Raw genomic sequence first — 10,219 nt, 5'->3', positions numbered from 1 at the left:
AGAAGCAAAAAGAATTTTGGAGAAAGATTTAATAAGAAATCCAATTAGGAGGAGAGAGAGCACTGTGTTCCTGGCTTGAGCTGCTTGAGTGGAGGTTCAATGTCAGGCTAAATTTGGGAGGGTGGATCAGGGAGCGAGGGAGGCATGGTTCAAACGACACCAACTCTTGCTATTCCTACCAAGTTTTAGTGGATTTTCTAAAACGTATGATTCTTCATTTGCTATATGACCTTAGGATAATGTTCAGACTTTAAATGGTTGCTTATTGAAATTTGACCATTTATGCTTTTTCATTCCACAAAGCACCTCGCATTACTATTTTGGAAGTGGGATTCCTATATAAAATGTTTAGCTGTTAAAAAAAAAACAGTTTTGGGGCGCCTGGGTGGCGCAGTCGGTTGAGCGTCCGACTTCAGCCAGGTCACGATCTCGCGGTCCGTGAGTTCGAGCCCCGCGTCGGGCTCTGGGCTGATGGCTCGGAGCCTGGAGCCTGTTTCCGATTCTGTGTCTCCCTCTCTCTCTGCCCCTCCCCCGTTCATGCTCTGTCTCTCTCTGTCCCAAAAATAAATAAAAAACGTTGAAAAAAAAATTAAAAAAAAAAACAGTTTTTTTTTTAGCTGTAAAAACATCTGTCTGTCTGTTTATCTATCTATTTATTCTATCTATTATCTGTCTTGATAAAATATATACAAACATACATGTGCACATTCTTCTGACACAGCTGTTGAGAGTAAAGAATCCTGGGGACTTCTTGTCTGTAAGGTGGAGTATCTATGCTGGGAAACAGAAGTTGAACAAAGCACAGTGTTCTTGTCTTAAAGCAGAAGGACCACTCAGAGAGAAGCACGCCGTTGTCCCTGCCTTCGGCCTCAGAACTACGGCTCAGAGATTTTTCTCAGGGAATATCTCGGGTCATAAAATGCTTTGAAAGTTTTCCAAACAAATCGGCTTTATTGTACACAGAGTGTGGGAAGCTCAAACGTAGGGATACTCTCAAAAATAAAGGAGAATTTGGTGGGATATAACAAGGAAGAGTAGCCGCAAGTCGGTGAGACAGTTCGCCAAAAAGAACCCTGGGGAGATAGCGAAACCCTTCTGCGGCTCAGCAAACAAACGAACAAACAAAACCTCAGAGACTTGCCTTAAGAACAACTCCTGCAAAATAGCCTGGATTTAATTGGTATTAGATTAACGATAGAGAAACAAAACACAAAGAATATTCAGTCCTATATGATTTCCCTGGTGATTTCTACCAAACATTTAAGGAAGAAATAATACCAATTGTTCATAAATGCTTCCAACGAATATAGTGGAAAACAAAACAAAACAAAACAAAACAAACAAACAAACAAAAACTTCCCAACACATTCTATACACAGAGAAAGCCACGCCCAAAAAATTAAACTAGGAACCAATATGTCTTATAAATAGGGACAAAATACACACAAGAATACTAGCCGAATCCAGCAATCCAGCAATATATAAGAGATTATGAATGGTGACTAAGAGGGAATTATGTCTAGAACTGAGGTTAGTTTAAGGATTGAAAATCAGTGAATGCAATGCACCATAATCAATAGAATAAAGGACAAAACTACATGCTATCTCAATAAGTGTAGAAAAAAGAATTACAAAATGTAGCACATCCTCATAAAAATACTCAACAAACTAGGTATGGAAAATAAATTCCCTAATAAAGGATATCTATGAAAAATTCACAGTTAATATCACATTTTACAGTGAAAGACTGAATGCTTTTCCTTTATTGTCTACCATATACAATTTATAATTATTGGTTTATTAAAGTTTTATTTTATATTAAGATTATTTGGCAGTATTATTTTTTAAGATTTCCCAAAATACATTCCAAATTTATGGCATAAATGTTTCCTTATGATCAACGTATGTGTTATCTACGTCATCTTTGCCATACTAATGTAATTTTTTCCGTATTTACTTTTTTTCTGCTTTCTTCTTTTTTTGAAGCTTGGTAAATATGTTTCTGCTTTGTATCTTTCTGAAATAATAGCTTTTTTTAATTTTTTTTTTACGTTTATTTATTTTTGAGACAGAGAGACAGAGCATGAATGGGGGAGGGGCAGAGAGAGAGGGAGACACAGAATCCAAAGCAGGCTCCAGGCTCCGAGCCATCAGCCCAGAGCCCTACGCAGGGCTCAAACTCACGGAAGGTGAGATCGTGACCTGAGCTAAAGTCGGACCCTCAACCGACTGAGCCACCCAGGCGCCCCGGAAATAATAGCTTTTATATATCCTCTGGTGCCACTAAGCCTCATAGTATATACACAAAATCTGAAGCAATAGCTACAAATTCTATAGAATTTGTATAGACTTCAATAGAAGTGTATTGACTTCATGGTGTTAATCTGTCCTCATTCGCATACAAAGAGACATACTTAACTGAAATGAATTATTTTGTTAATCTGCACATTTTCATCAATAGTTTCATTTTCTGACCCATTTTTGTCACTCCTTGGCTACCCAAAACCATTTACTCTCCATTTTTTAGCAGAATATCACAGAATATTACTTTTAACGTTATCCTTTGAAAAACCTGGCATATTGTACATCTCAGTGCTTGGACCAAAGGCAATTTATTGGTGGAGGATTCTTGAACTCTATTGGTCAAGAGAAGTGTAATAATTAATTTAGAGAATAGAGATGCACTGCATTTGAGTATTGTTTTGAAAAGTGATAAACTGATATAAATCTAGGTCAAAAGGAAATACTGAATGCTATGCTTTCATTAACAAAGAGTATTTGAATCTCTTAACAGTATTTTTAAAGAACTATTTCTGTTATAGACTGAAAATACTACTGTTAGTGATGTTTTGTGTAAGAGATCAGACTGAGAACCTTATGGTTGATGATAGAACATTTAGGATTAACATTATTGATACCAAAGTAAAACTATTATGTTGGATGAGAAAGAGAGAATACAATTGAGGGTTATTATAATATTTGACCATGAGAATGTGACTGAAAACTTTACCAGTGAAACTGCTTTGGGAGTTTGAGTTTTAACACACTTAAAATAAAATTTCCACATTCCCCCTTACTTTTCCAAAATGTTCTTGGGTTTCACATATGTCCAACATTGTTACAAATAATCAGATACCTTTGATCTTAAAACATGTGTTGCCTAGGAAAAGGTACAAGTAGATGCAAATATCAAAGCCATTGAGTCCTCATATATCGTCAGATGCAATTTTCATATTATCATGACATAACAAATTTCATGACCCAAGGAATACGTATATTGAATATTACATAGCTTTAACAAAATTATAGGGCTTTATTTTTCCATGAAAATAATCGTACACTTGCATATTTTTTTCCACTTTTTCCTGCTTAAGCCCAAAGAATGGGATTTAAAAGCGAATTGAAGATACAGAAAAAATATGGGAAATGATTTCATAAGCTGCTTTAGTGCAATTACAGAAGTATAATTGGCAGACATTATAAAATGTCAGCTTTTATCTATAGTAAATATAATTTACACAGCCGAAAAGAGTGATTAGAGTCAGATCACTGAGAGGCTAATGAAAAGAGCCATCGGCACAGATGCGGATTGTTCATTTTGCAAGAGATCAGAGAAATGACAAGCACTGACGGTGTTTTTACATGCACTGAAACTCATCACAGACATGCTCAATCATGCCCTGGAATACAGAGCAATCTAATCATTTTTTATTAAATAATTCAAATTCTATGGCCTGTGTTTGACTCACATTTTGAAAGGTATTGAATTGAGTCATCCATTGCTTGGAAGTTAAAGTATGTTTCATAAATTGGGCTTGTAAGAAACATTAACAGAAGAGGGCCTTAACGAAACAGAACAGAATAGAGGGATAGGGCTTGGCAGGGACAATAAACCAGAGACCAAATTGCAAAACTAAATTGCAACAACAAAATAAATAGATCTGATATGCTGTTGAAAATAACAGTCCACATATTTGTTTGGTAAATGATGTCCTCTAATAACTATTAAAAGAGTTACTTGAAAAGTTTCATGTGTTTTGGTACTCCAGTTAATGAGATTGTAGAACTTAAAACATTGCCTAAGGAAGAGAGGACGAAAAAGAAAATTATGCTTCTTTAGCATCTTTTGGTAAATGAGTACTATTGCTTAATCAAATAAAATTGAATCACAAGGGAAATCAGAAGGAAGCAGAACTGAGAAAACTCTTAGAAGGACATTTAAAGGAAACTAGAACACATGAAAAAGATAAGCTCAATAATAATTCTTGTTAAATGTATATTTATCTATTTTATTATCCTATTTTTTTTAAGTAGTAACGAAATCTGTTGGGGTGGCCCACTCATATTATTTAAATTTTCATTAAAGCATTTAATTAATGTTTTGGGGCAAATTCAGGCAACAAATTTAGACGAGCATTTTGAATAATGAGTATTTAAACATTAACATATAATTATTCAAGACTGCATGTTTTCTTTTTTTTTCAAATTTTTATTTAAATTCCAGTTAGTTAACATAAAGTGTAATATCAGTGTCAGGAGTAGAATTTAGTGATTCATCACTTAAATATAATGCCCAGTGCTCAACACAACAGGGGCCCTCCTTAATACCCATCACCCATTTACCGCCCCCGCACCTTCCTTCCATCAACCCTCAGTTTGTTCTCCAGTTAAGAGTCTCTTATGGTTTGCTTCCCTCTCTTTTTTTCCTTCTTCCCCTATGTTCATCCGTTCTGTTTTTTAAATTGTACATATGAGTGAAATCATATGGTGTTTGTCTTTCTCTAACTAACTTATTTGGCTCAGCATAATACACTCTAGGTCCATCCAAGTCATTGCAAATGGCAAGATTTCACTCTTTTTGATGACTGAGTAATAAATTTTTATCCATTAATCAGTCAAAGGACATATGGGCTTTTTTCACAATTTTGATATTGTTGATCATGCTGATATAAACATCAGTATTTACAGTATAAACATCCAATCATTATTTTGTATCTTTTGGGTAAATACCTAGTCATGCAATTGCTTGACCATAGGGTAGTTCTATTTGTAACTTTTTTCAGGACCCTCCATACTGCTTTCCAGGGTGGCTGCACCAGTTTTCATTCCCACCAACAGTGTAAGAGGGTTTCCCTTACTCTGCATCCTGGTCAACATCTGTTGTTTCCTATATTGTTATTTTTAGCCATTCTGACAGATGTGAAGAGGTATCTCATTGTGGTTTTGATTTCTACTTCCCTGATAATGAGTGATGTTGAGAAACTTTTACTATGTCTGTTGGCCACCTGGATGTCTTCTTTGGAAAAATGTCTATTCATGTCTTCTGCCCATTTCTTAACTGAATTATTTGGTTTTGGGGTGTTGAGTTGGATAAGTTTTTTATGGATTTTGGATACTAACCCTTTAAACCTAATTATGTCATTTTTAAAAATTTTTTTTTAATGTTTATTCATTTTTTGATATAGAGAGACAGAGCGTGAGCAGGGGAGGGCCAGAGAGAGAGGGAGATGCAGAATCTGAAGCAGGCTCCAGGCTCTGAACTGACAGCATGGAGCCTGACGCGGGGCTAGAACTCACGGACCGTGAGATCATGACCTGAGCTGAAGTCGGATGCTCAACTGACTGAGCCACCCAGGCGCCCCAATGTCATTTGTAAATATATTCTCCTTTCTGTAAGCTGCCTTTATGTTCTATTGATTGTTTCCTTCACTGTAAAGCTTTTTATCTTGATGACGTCCCAATAGTTCATTTTTGTTTTTGTTTCCCTTGCCTCTAGAAATGTGTCTAGTAAGAAGTTGCTATGGTTGAAGCCAAACACGTTGCTGGCTATGTTCTCCTCTAACATTTTAATGGTTCCCTGTCCCACATTGGGTCTTTCATCCATCTTGAATTTATTTTTGTGTATAGTATAAGAAAGTGGTCCAGTTTCATTCTTCTGCATGCTGCTGTTTAGTGTTCCCAACACCATTTGTTGAAGAAATTGTCTTGTTTCCATTGGCTATTCTTTCTTGCTTCATTGAAGATTAGTTGACCATAGAGTTCTGGTCCATTTCTGGGTTTTCTATTCTGTTCCATTGATCTATGTGTCTGTTTTTGTGCCAGTAACATACTGTATTGATGACTAAAATTTTGTAATATAGATTGAGGTCTGGAATTGTGAGGCTTCCAGTTTTGCTTTTCTTTTTCAAGACTGCTTTGGCTATTCAAGGTCTTTTGTCGTTCCATACCAATTTTGGGATTGTTTGTTCTAGCTCTGTAAAAAATACGGGTGTTATTTTGAAAGGATAGTGTTAAATATGTAGATTACTTTGGATGGTATAGACATTTTACCAATATTTTCTCTTCCAATCCATGAGCATGGAATGTTTTTCCATTTCTTTGTGTCCTCTTCAATTTCTTTCATCAGTGTTCTGTAGTTTTCAGAGTATGGGTCTGTCTCCTCTTTGTTAGATTTATTCCTCAGTATCTTACAGTTTTCGGTGCATTTGTGAATGGGATAGATTCCCTGATTTCTGTTTCTGCTGCTTCATTATTGTTGTATAGAGATGCAACAGATTTCTGTACATTGATTTTGTATCCTGCGACTTTCCTGAATTTGTGTTATCAGTTCTAGCAATTTTTTGCTGGAGTGTTTTGGGTTTTCTAAATAGAGTATAGTGAAAGTTTGACTTCTTCCTTGTGGATCTGGATGCCTTTTATTTCTTTTTCTCGTCTTATTGACGAGGCTAGGACTTCGAGTACTATGTTAAAAAACAAGAGTGAGAGTGGGCATCTCTGTCTTGTTCCTGACTACACAGAAAAATCCCTCAGTTCTTTCCGATTGAGGATGACATTAGCTTTGTTTGGGTCTTTCGAATATGGCCTTTATATTGAGGTATGCTCCTTCTCTCCCTAATTTGTTGAGGGTTTTTTTTTTTTTATCAAGAATAGATGTTGTATGGGGCGCCTGGGTGGCTCAGTCAGTTAAGTGTCCAACTTCAGCTCAGGTCATGATCTTGGTTCGTGGGTTTGAGCCCCATTTCGGGCTCTGTGCTGATAGCTGAGTGCTTGGAGCCTGCTTCGGATTCTGTGTTTCCCTCTCTCTCTGCCCCCTCCCCGCTCACTCTTTCTCTTTTTCTCTCTCTCACTCTCTCGCTCAAAAATAAACATAAAAAAAAGAATGGATGTAGTACTTCATTAATTGCTTTTTTCTGCATCTATTGAGAGGATCTTACAGTTCTTATCCTTTGTTTTATTAATGTATTGTACCATGTTGATTGATTTAAGAATACTGAATCACACAGCCCACTTGATCATGGCAAATGATTCTTTTAATGTACTATTGGATTCAATATGCTAGAATTTTGTCGAGAATTTTTGCATCCATGTTCATTAGGGATATTTTCTTGGAATTCTCTTTTTTAGCATGGTCTTTGTCTTGTTTTAGAATCAAGGTAACACCAGCCTCATAGAATGAGTTTGGAAGTTTTCCTTCCATTTCTATTTTTTGGAACAGTTCGAGAATAGGTGTTAACTCCTCTTTATTCTTTTTTAATTTTTTTAATGCTTATTCATTTTTGAGAGACAGACAGAGACAGAGCATGAGCGGGGTAGGGGCAGAGAGAGAGGGAGACATCAAATCTGAAGCAGGCTCTAGGCTCTGAGCTGTCAGCACACAGCCCAACACGGGGCTTGATCTCCTGAACCATGATATCATGACCTGAGGCAAAGTCAGACGCTTAACTGACTTAGCCATCCAGTCGCCCTGGTATTAATTCTTCTTTAAATATTTGGCAGAATTTCCCTGGGAAGCCATCTGGCCCTGGACTTTTGTTTGTTAGAAGATCTTCCATTACTGATTCCATTTCTTTGTTGGTTACTGGTCTGTTCAAGTTTTCTACTTCTTCCTATTTCACTTCTGATAGTTGGTACTTTTCTAGGAATTTATTCATGTCTTCCAGATTGCCCAATTTCTTGGCATTTTAGTCCCTGGAGAGGCAATATCACCTATCCCTTGTAGATGCACTCCAAGAAGGGGGAGCCATCTCTCCCAGTGCCTTCCAGGGGATCCTCACATCACACTGTCTGCCCCAGGGTTACCTGCCCTCCTTCCCCACAGAATCCCTGCAATGTCTGCCAGTCTCCATATGAGCCAAGCTCCGGCATCTATACTTCCTATCTTTAAGCTCCCCTTGTAAAAACTGATGAAAATTAGCCTTTCTCATTTCCCAACATCTTTGGGGAAGTGTTATCCTTGTGTGATCCCCTGTGTGCTCCTGTCTCTCTCTCTCTCTCTCTCTCTCTCTCTCTCTGCCTTTCCCTATCCCTCTCCCTCTCTTTCTGTCATCTATCACCTCTCTCTCTCTCTGTGATTAAGCTCCCTCCCCTCTGCAGCACTCACAACCTTTTTCTCCCCTGTATCAGGTACCCACTCCTCCTACCTTGCACAATGTGGCCTCTTCTGTCCCTCTAGTTGTGCATTTTGTTCTGTTAGTTCTCATATTTCTTGGGTTTTCAGACTGACTTGATATTTATCTAGCTGTAGGAGGGATGAGGCAAGCCTAGGGTTTTCCTACTGCTCCACCATCTTAACTCCTGTCCTTTGAAAGAATCCATTAATTTTGATATCTTATATTTTTCTTCTTATTCAGTTAACATATTTTTACTTCCCTTTAAGTCTTCCTTTTTGACACACAGGCTACTTAGAATTATGTTGTTTAATAAGAAAATTTGTGGATTTTCTGAAAATATATTTTTAAAATATTTTTAATGTTTATTTATTCTTGAGAGACAGAGAGAAACAAAGCACAAGCAGTGAGGACAGAGAGAGAGAGGGGGACACAGAATCCAAAGCAGGGCCCAGGCTGGGAACTGTCAACACAGAGCCCCACGTGGGGTTCGAACTCACAAACCGCGAGATCATGACCTGAGCCGAGTCTGACGCTCAACCCATTGAGCCACCCAGGGGCCCCTGAAAATATTTTTTTTTTTAATCAGTTTCTTCTTTACTTCTCATGTAAATTGAAAAAAATACTTCTGGAGAGAAGCACAGCAGTAGCTGTGAGTTGTGATGTAAGGAGCTGTGAAAAGAAAGGCAATCTGACATAGTGTTTCTGTGAGTCAGTGCTAGAGAAACACAAGGAAAGTACTTGAATTGTTTTGAAATAAAGCTTGGGCCATTTTGAATTACATTAGCTACACTCTACTTCTTATTCATACACTGCTAAAATACAGATTACTAAGCTTTCTGCTTCAATTGTATTAAACATTTGGTTATTGGACACTTACTTTCTTTAAAGCAGGTTTTATCAACCTTGGCATTATTGACATTTTGGGCCAGATAATTCATTTTTGTTAGTAGCTGTCCTGTGCAATGTGGGATATTCAGAAGCACCTCTGGCTTATTTTCATTAGATGCCAGTAGCACCCATTCTCACTTGTGTAATGAAAAATACCCCCAGATGTAGCCAAATGTCTTCTGGGGACAGACTTAGGCCTGTTAAGAACCACTGCTATAAAGTGATTTAGTCCATACAAAAGATTAAAAGAAAACATTGAAATTACATGATTTCAATTTATATATAATAAGTGCAAAGTTTCTCAAACTCGATTATTTTTCCAATGCATTGATTGCATAGGATGAAATACTTGAAAGCTCACAAGACTCTTCAGAGTGCCTCCACAAAGTCTTTAAGATATAGTATATGATGCAATAGGAGAAAGACAGCCAGGCAAACCTCAGGGAACAAAGGGACTTCCATGTGCAGCATCCCAGGTATCTAAGTGAATGTGGTTTGTCCCTGGATTATGAATTCCTAGTCTGAGAGAGAAATCTTGGTTCCAGGAACCCTCAGGCAAAAGTTTCAAGAGGGTCTTTTATGCCCAGGGGTCATGTAACCACAGCAGTCTGTGCAACTAGTCAGAGTAGGTTTAAGGCATCAATCTATACTTGTATATGCCAGCTGTTCCAGAAACGTTTCAATATTTAAAGAGCATATTGTAAATCCTTAGCTATCCATCTTGTCCTTACGGTTCAGGACCAGGTTTGAAGCATTCCTAGAGATAAGCATAGGGCTGTCTCCACACAACTATAAGAATATGCTTCCCCTCAACAAAATAAGCAAAGAACAAACACTTTTCTCAAAATTTTCTGTTTCTCTGACTGGCTTCAACCCATCTTTCTATAATCATGATTATTGCTGCAATTCTCCTTTCTTGTCTTAATTACCAACTACACATT

This window comes from Puma concolor, chromosome A1 (assembly GCF_028749965.1).
Source record: "Puma concolor isolate L17-30 chromosome A1, mPumCon1.1.hap2, whole genome shotgun sequence".
NCBI lineage: Eukaryota > Metazoa > Chordata > Mammalia > Carnivora > Felidae > Puma > Puma concolor.
This window is presented reverse-complemented; position numbering follows the sequence as displayed.